The sequence below is a fragment of the Adiantum capillus-veneris genome, chromosome 13 (genome assembly GCF_014529385.1).
Source record: "Adiantum capillus-veneris isolate H3 chromosome 13, ASM1452938v2, whole genome shotgun sequence".
Lineage (NCBI taxonomy): Eukaryota > Viridiplantae > Streptophyta > Polypodiopsida > Polypodiales > Pteridaceae > Adiantum > Adiantum capillus-veneris.
This window is the reverse complement of record NC_140943.1, coordinates 38958151-38966469: the sequence shown is the minus strand read 5'-3', so window position 1 is coordinate 38966469 and position 8319 is coordinate 38958151.

Sequence of the window (8319 nt, the reverse complement as noted above, 5' to 3'; positions counted from 1 at the left end):
TTATTATGTGTGTGTGTGTGTGTGTGTGTGTGTGTGAGAGAGAGAGAGAGAGAGAGAGAGAGAGCTCTACAAAAATTGACGCGAGAAGGATCGTATGTGGGTGTATTTTCATCCTTCGAGCCAGCAGCGGTGTTTAGAGAGAGAGAGAGAGAGAGAGAGAGAGAGAATAAGAGGTTGATTCCAAGACGAGGGGTGGAGGAAAGCGTTGAAGGCGAGAAAAATCAAAGCGGAAGACAAGCGAACCCAAGGTGGGGTGTGCCAATCCGAAGAATCCAAAGCAAGGGAATAGGTGGGAGAAAGGCAAGCAAACCCACGTCGGTGTGTGCACAAATCCAAAGTGGAACAAGCAAATCCAAGGTAGCAAAGGCGGAACGAGGAGAAAAATCTTGATGATAAGTGAAGGTTTTTACCCTGAATTTCTCTAGGATTTGTGCTAAGATTGGGTTTTTTTCTCGTCTTCGAGGTATAATTTATGGCTAAGTTTCAAAATTGATTGGTAGGATTACACTAAACCTAAGTTTACTTTGAGCATTCACATACAATACAATGCTTTTTTCACAAAAGTTTAAAACCGACATATAGGAAAATTTACAGCAAATCAGACGAGCAAAATCAATGTGAAATACAAGTGTTTTTGCTAGGGAACCCAAGGCGGCATGCACGAATCCGATGTGACGAGAAAATTTGAGATGGCAAAAAGGGGGAGCGAACCCAAGACAGCATGCACGAATCTGAAGTGGCACGAGCAAAACCGAGGTGGCAAAGGCAAGAGGCAGAGAAAATTTACACTAAATTTCTTTAGGCTTTGTGTTAAACTTGGTTTTTTTTCTTGCCTTCAAGTTAGAATTTTGTTGCTAAATTTATATTAACTTCAAAAGAATACAATCCTGTCACGTTAATATAAATTCTCTCACTCACAATTGTGAGTGTTGAAAAATTAAAGGCAATTTTTCTATGTTTCATCAATGATTTTTCCCTAAAATTTGTAGGTTTTCTCATCTTCAAAACTAGAATTTAGAGGTGGATTTCAAATTTTCATATGTGAGAATACACAAAACTTGTGTTTTTCTTTCGAGCAATCTGATAGCCACTCATATACACAATGCTTCTGCTGAGACACTTGGTAAACATGCATATGAAAAATTTTAGACGCAATCTACTTCTACTATATGAGCATTGGAAGCTTTGTATTTGAAAACAAATCCGAGGTTTAACGTTGAACACAAGCAAAACCGAGACAGAAGGTGAGTGAACCCAAGGCGGCGTGACCGAATCCAAAGCAACACGAGGAATCCGAGGTGGGAGGGCAAATTTAGATGTGAATCTCAAAATTTATATGTGGAATTCTGGTAAAATCAAGATTTCTTCTCACCTTCTATTAGCATTTAGAGGTAAATCTCAAAATTTGTACGTAGGATTACACTAAATCTAGATTTTCTTTGAGCATTCAGATACAACTTCTATACTATATATAGTGGAGCTTAAAATTTTTGAGGAAGGCCCAGAGCATCCACATAAACTATTAGGTGACCTTATTTTGCTTTCATTTCTATAACATTTGAAGGTGCCGATGGTGCATAAGTGTACATGAACAAATAGTGTACACGTACTAACCTACTTATGCATCGTTATGATATGATGAACACTATTCATCTATAGAGAAACATAGACGGAAGGGCCAATCACATTCTTGATATTAAAAGAAAGTCAACTCATCTCTTTGAAACTTGAAGCTCTCTTGCTACATTGGAAACTATGAGCCCTAATAATTTTTTCACAACTCCACTCTTAGACATGAAAAGTTTTATGATTACACATTGTACCACTTATGGGAACTCATATTTAGAAACTTGCTTACTTACTCAGTTTGTACTTTTTCATTTGGTGGCACTTCTATCAACCCTAGGTAGACCAAGGGGAAAACGTCCTTCCTACTATATAGTAGGTTATGATGTGCACTATTGCCATGCCTTGCTCTCACAAGAAAGAAGCAAGGATAGAAGCAAGTAAGAGAGTGGAGTCAAAACATTGAATCCAATTGTGTTCCCGTTGTTGAAACCAATTCTATTGAACCCATTCCATTGTTGAAACCAATTTTGTTTCCATTGTTGAAACCAATTCTATAGAATCCAATCCATTTTCAAACAAAGTTTTATGATCACATTGGAATTCTCTTAGCTTTCAATTTTTTCACACCATGCTAACTTATCTAAGCTATATAATCAAGCTTTGTAGCATTGCTAGACCCAGACACACAAAAAGGAGGACTCTCTCTCTCTCTCTCTCTCTAACCTAATAGAGGTTTATTTAACAAGGGCTAACAACTCACAAAAAATAATTTCTTTGAGCCTAGCTCCCAAGCTTGGTATTAAAAAATGATTTGCAGCTAAATATTCATATTTGTTAGAATTTATCAAGAGGTTGTGTCATGCATCACTTTTAAAAATACAACAGACTATACATGTAGAATAGAGTATTGATGGTGTTCCACTGGGAGGAAAAAATAGCTCTATGAGAATAGTGGCCATGTTTCTTTGGTCACAGCAACGCGCGGGTCACATACTAGTATAGCATAGAAATGACAAGATGAGAGTACAATGTACTTGGCCCACAAAAGTAACTTGTTGATTCATTTTTTTTTCCAAGAAGAACTACGTTAATTAGTCACATGGCCATTGATGGAAAGATAACTCCATCTATACTAAGGATAAAGGGGGAGGGAATTCCGGTTCCCCCTCCCTGCCACGCATCAGAACCTCCCTCAAACAGTGGGTGTGGCCTGCAGATCCGGGAGCACAATGACGTAGAGAGAGAGAGACGGGCGAAGCCCACCGGCTATACTAGTGACTACTTAAGGACTCATGAGGGATTCCTAACATGTAAACCAATGGGAACATTGTCGCAAAGGTGGGTGACCTCTTAAGACAATGGATCAAACTCCATCAAAGGACCATAAAAAATCACCTTACAACAAAGATATAAGAGGTCACAACATAGCTTGAATAAAAGGGCTTAGACTGACAACTGTTTTAGTAAATAACCTTATGAGAACATGCTTTGACAAATTAAATATTCCCTTGGAAGATGGGATACAAACGTCACCGTGGGAGGTAAAATAACGTCCTTCCCTTAATAATAACAACATGATAGGCCAATAATTATTGGTAGGAAATTCAGCTTCAATCTTTCTTTAACAGTAATGATTTTGAACAAAACTTACATGAAAAGAAAACACTTATCAAACTTTCAACATATCCAATGTTAACCTCATCATGGATCCCTAATATTTTAATATAATATAAAGCTAATTAAAGGTTGTCCTTGTTTCGACGATGTCCACTAATTGGCCCCTTCACCTTAGCGGCATTAGGCTCCTTGATATAAAGCTAATTAAAGGTTGTCCTTGTTTCGACGGTGTCCACTAATTGGCTCCTTTACCTTAGCGGCATTAGGCCCCTCATCTAGAAAAATGAAAAACCTTTCAAAAGCATCTAGAATGCAAAAGTGAAGGTAAAGAGAATTGGAAATGGAAGGCCTCACGACAATGGAAAGTCAAAAGATTTTTTACATTGTACTAGTACAGCCAGCGGTAAGCCTCTCTCTCTCTCTCTCTCTCTCTCTCTCTCTCTCTTTGCGTCACTATACTCCCGGAGTTGCAAGCCACACCCGCCGGTTGAAGGAGGATCGGACGTTCCCTCCCTCTTTATCCTTAGTATAGATATAAAGATGTCGATGCAATGTGCATATGTCTCTCAACATTTTACTCTTTCTTTCTTTACCTCCCCTAGCATTTTCTACTCTTTAGAGTTTCCTTGGCATTGTGTATGCAATGTCTCTTGCATCAATAATTTTTTTGGGTAAAATATAGATGCCTCAATAAGAATTAAGAAAGCATACCCCAAAGGACATCACTATAGGACTCATAACACATTTTTAGTCTCTTTAACTAGGTTGATAAACACCAATGCATAAGAAGATTTAGAAATTTTCTCATGTAGGAAAATGGAGTCTTTTTCAATGTTTTTTATGCAATGCATAACATCATGAGCTTCTGCTCGGGAGTCACCACATACCTAGCTAGGTACGATTGGGGGCAGGGGACCACCGGCCCCCCCATCGGACCAACGGTCCTCTGTCCCCAATCATACCTAACTAGGTATGTGATGCCTCCCTCACAGAAGCTCATGATGTTGAGGTAAGTCACAATGTGAGAATTTGCCCAAAACTACTTGTGATGATTGTGCACCAAATTATGAGAAACAATCTTGGATTTCTAAACTAGAATACAACAAAACATTTCTATGAAAACACCAATACATTACTGAGTAAGAATGGAATGTAACTGTAGGAATTATGCATAGTACTTAATTGTGCTTTGTCATAAGGGGCTAGACTAAGACAACACACAAGGAAATCAATCAACACATGAACGAGGTAAACTAGAGGGATACAATAAGAATAGGGGGACATTCCACAATTACTTAATGAGCATGGTGATTGATTAATGAGATATTTATCACAATAAGAAGCACATACAAATACATAGGGACAATGCACACTCACTCCAAGCGGGAGTGATTATGTGCACACTAACATGCAAAATAAGATCTTAAAGTGACATACACATAGACAAAAGCACAATGTTCTTCAACAACTTAGAAAGGTATCCCTAAAGTAGGTGCGACTATAGACAAAAGATCCATTGAGCGCTTCAAGGTTAAGGATCTTCCTAATTGAAAGGTAGCCTAGGAGAAAAGTATTCAAACACACATAAACCTAGCCCAATGGCCTCAATCTTGAACAAATAAAAAAGAATGGCTGTTTAGTGGATAACTAAGAATATAAAGTTTTTTTAGAAAGCCATATTCATTGAGGTATGGAGGCAAAAATTGTATGCCATGTACTAAAGCTAGTTTTTCACCACATACATCTCTAGCAAATTTAAAAAAACAAAAAATTCTTAGGTTGTATAAAAGTTTATTCTATGTTTCATATAATTTGAAACTTATATTCTTATGCCAACCTATTGGCTCTACTGTTTTTGTTTTTCATTAAATAGAATCTCCAAAAGATCCCTTAGGATCTCCAATTAGCATGTCCATGCACGTCATCATCTAAAACCAACCTTAATGAGTAACATTTGAACTCATCACATAGATACTATGAAACTCAAGTTAAACCACTAGGCTATACACCTTGCATGCCCTTAAGCCTCCCTTAAGCACTAAAAAAAACAAATATGCCCTCCCCCCCCCCCCCCCCACCCCCCTCCCTCTTTACCCTATCCCCACCCTACCCTTCCCTTTTCCTTTCTTCCCCTCCTCCCCCCCCCCCCCCCCCCCCCCCCCCCCACCAAAACTAATTAATTAATGCCTTTGTGAAAAAGTTGTTTCGGGGACCTACTTGATGCACACATTCTATGTTTGACTTTATCTTTTTTTTTTATATATAGCACTACAAGCATGAATGCTCGTGATGATACAAAGCACTCCGTGAGCACCATCCTAGTCAATTAGCCACATTCAAACCCATGACTCAAGTCACAGGAGACAAATGCTCAACCAACCAAGCTAGCTCCTTTAAAACATGTGATCTGATTGTGGTACATAATACTTCTTATGGGTATGACATCAAGCCCCAAACCTATAGAAACATTGATTGAAGAATCTCTCAAATTGTATAAAACAAATTATCGCGCTTCTTTTTGAGATGAATGCACCAATTTACTGAAAAACTTGAAAACTAGTAAAATGGGTCTTCTATTAGTATTTCACTAGGATAAAGGAGCCAACAACAAGTAGTAATGAATCGGAGGTCCAAAACAAGGACAACCTTAAGTGGGATCTAATTTATCATACAAATCTTAGGGATTCATGACGGGGATAGCCTTTGATGTGACTACAACTTGACATGAGCTTTGAGAGTCGAGACATCATTTTCATACAAAATGGATAATTGTAATTTGTAGTAAGAGGTTGAGTCATTTTAGATTGAATTTTTCTTTTTCGGCTTCTACATTTTAGCTATCCTTAAGTTGGCCCCTTTACTCGTAGCGTTAATGTTGTGCTTGTGTCTCGTTTTTAATCTCCTTTGACCATCTTTCTTTTGTATTTTCCTTGTCTCATTGGCGTCCTATAACGATGATGGCGGTGGCCTACAAAATTATAGCTAAAGTAATAGCCCTCAGACTAGCCCCTTTTTTAACCAAGATCATCTCTCCCCATCAACATGGGTTCATAAAAGGAAGGTCCATTTATGATAACATCTTGGCAGCAATGGTGGACATCGAATACGCAACTGTCACAAAGCAGGAGTACATTTTGTTGCAGTTGGACTTGGACACGGCTTATGACAGAATAACATGGACATATATAGAAGCCGTCATGGAAGCTCTGGGCTTTGGGCATCGCCTATGTCGGTTGGTACGCGTACTGGGGGATTGAGCCAGTCAGAGCTCCTATTCAACGATAGAATTGTGGGCTCTTTTGAGGTCAAAAGGTCTATTAAGCATTGATGCCCTCTGGCCCCCTTACTTTTCGCCATAGGATCACATCCTTTAATCACGATGCTCGAAGCTAGTGCGGAACGAGGGGAGTTGCAAGGCCTTGTTTGCAAGGAAATAGCCAACTCCTAGCAAAATTTTTTGCAGACTATTCTCTCCTCTTCTTGAAGGCGTGCCCCCCGGTCATCAGAAAAGCTCTGGAGATTGTACAAATATTCTCAACAGCTTCGGGGTCTCAGTGCAATATAGAGAAGTCAAGGCTGATCTCCCTATCGAAAAATGACTCGTTTGACCCTTCTGTCTGGTGGGGGGAGATTGTCACAAAAGGGAATATATTCAGACATCTGGGAGCCCCCTTGGGGGTGGACATGACGCACGAGCAAAGATTTGAGTCGGTGCTTGAAAAAATCAAAACAAAAATGAGTAGGTGGGAGTATGCTCTTCTCCCATTCCCAAGTCGGATAAAAGTAATGAATGCCTTTATGATTCCTTACATTGCCTTCACTAACTCGCTTCTCAAGATGGCTAAGTGTCACTGGAAAGAGTTCTTAAAACCAATAAAAAGGTTTTTATGGAAAAACAACACGAAATCCTCCACGCCATGGCAATGGGCCGGTTGGGAATCAGTTGCTCAACCGGTGAATCAAGGAGGCCTCGGAATTTTCAACCATGTGGCCCATGCAGAAGCTTGTTGTGCCAAGTTTGTTGTTTCCCTAGCTAAACAGGATCAAGTTTGGGCAATCATGGTCAGTGATATGATAGAAGCTACTAAACTTGGCTCGGATGGTGGAAAGTGGAGAGGGGTGGAGGTTCATGACAAACTGTTAGCCCCGGAGTGGTCTACCTTAAGAATGGGGGGCAGCTTAGGAGAATTGATAAGAAAATGCAAGAGAGCAGCAGGAGTCTTAAAGTGGGGGGAAGAAGTCAGATACTTCAAGAACTCCATTTTGCATTGGTCCCCCTGGCTGTCCAAAGTTGTAGATCCGCCACAAACTCCCTATTGGATTGAGACGGCCAGGAAACTGAATAATAAGGGTCTGGAGTGACTTAGGCACTTTTGGGACAGTGGCAACAAGAGTTGGAAAACCATTGACCTTTTGGTTACTCAGTACCAACTCAATAGCTTGGAGGTCTTGCTTGTCCACAAAGTGATGAAGGAGCTTGACAATTTAGTGATGCCAATCTGTGATTCGATGTTTGATTGGAATGCCTGGAAATGGCCTGGATGCAGTCTCTTAGAATAACCCCATCCTAAAAGCATTTATCAGACAATGATGCATTAGAAGAATTGGTCTAGCCCCCTAAACAAGTTGTGGAAAAAGCAATGGCCGGAGGAAAGGTGGGAAAAAGTAATGGAGGACATATGGAAGCCAAAGGTTCCGCAACACATGAAGGTCTTTCTATGGAAGGTAATTTGGGGTGCTCTACTGACAGGGGTGAAGATTTAGGAGAGAGGGATTGGGTCAGATCGATGCTTGGGGTGCAGGATGGCTAGAGAAGATCTGGCCCACCTATTCATGGACTACCCAACTATTAAAGGCCTCGCAGGGAAAATATGCAAGTGGGTCCAAAGAACATGGAAAATTAGTTTTTTCAAGATTGACCTATTCCTTGGAGGCAAGAATCAGGAAGTCTTGCCCTCCTCGTCAACACTCAAATCGTCAGATACTTCTTCTTACATAATGTATGGCAGACAAGGAACCACCGTGTGTTTGAAGGAGTTTCGGAGGTGGCAAGCTTCACTGCAATTACTCAAGAAACCAAAGTGCTAATATGGATGCTCGGGCACAAGCAACACTCGGAGGATTGGTCTAGGA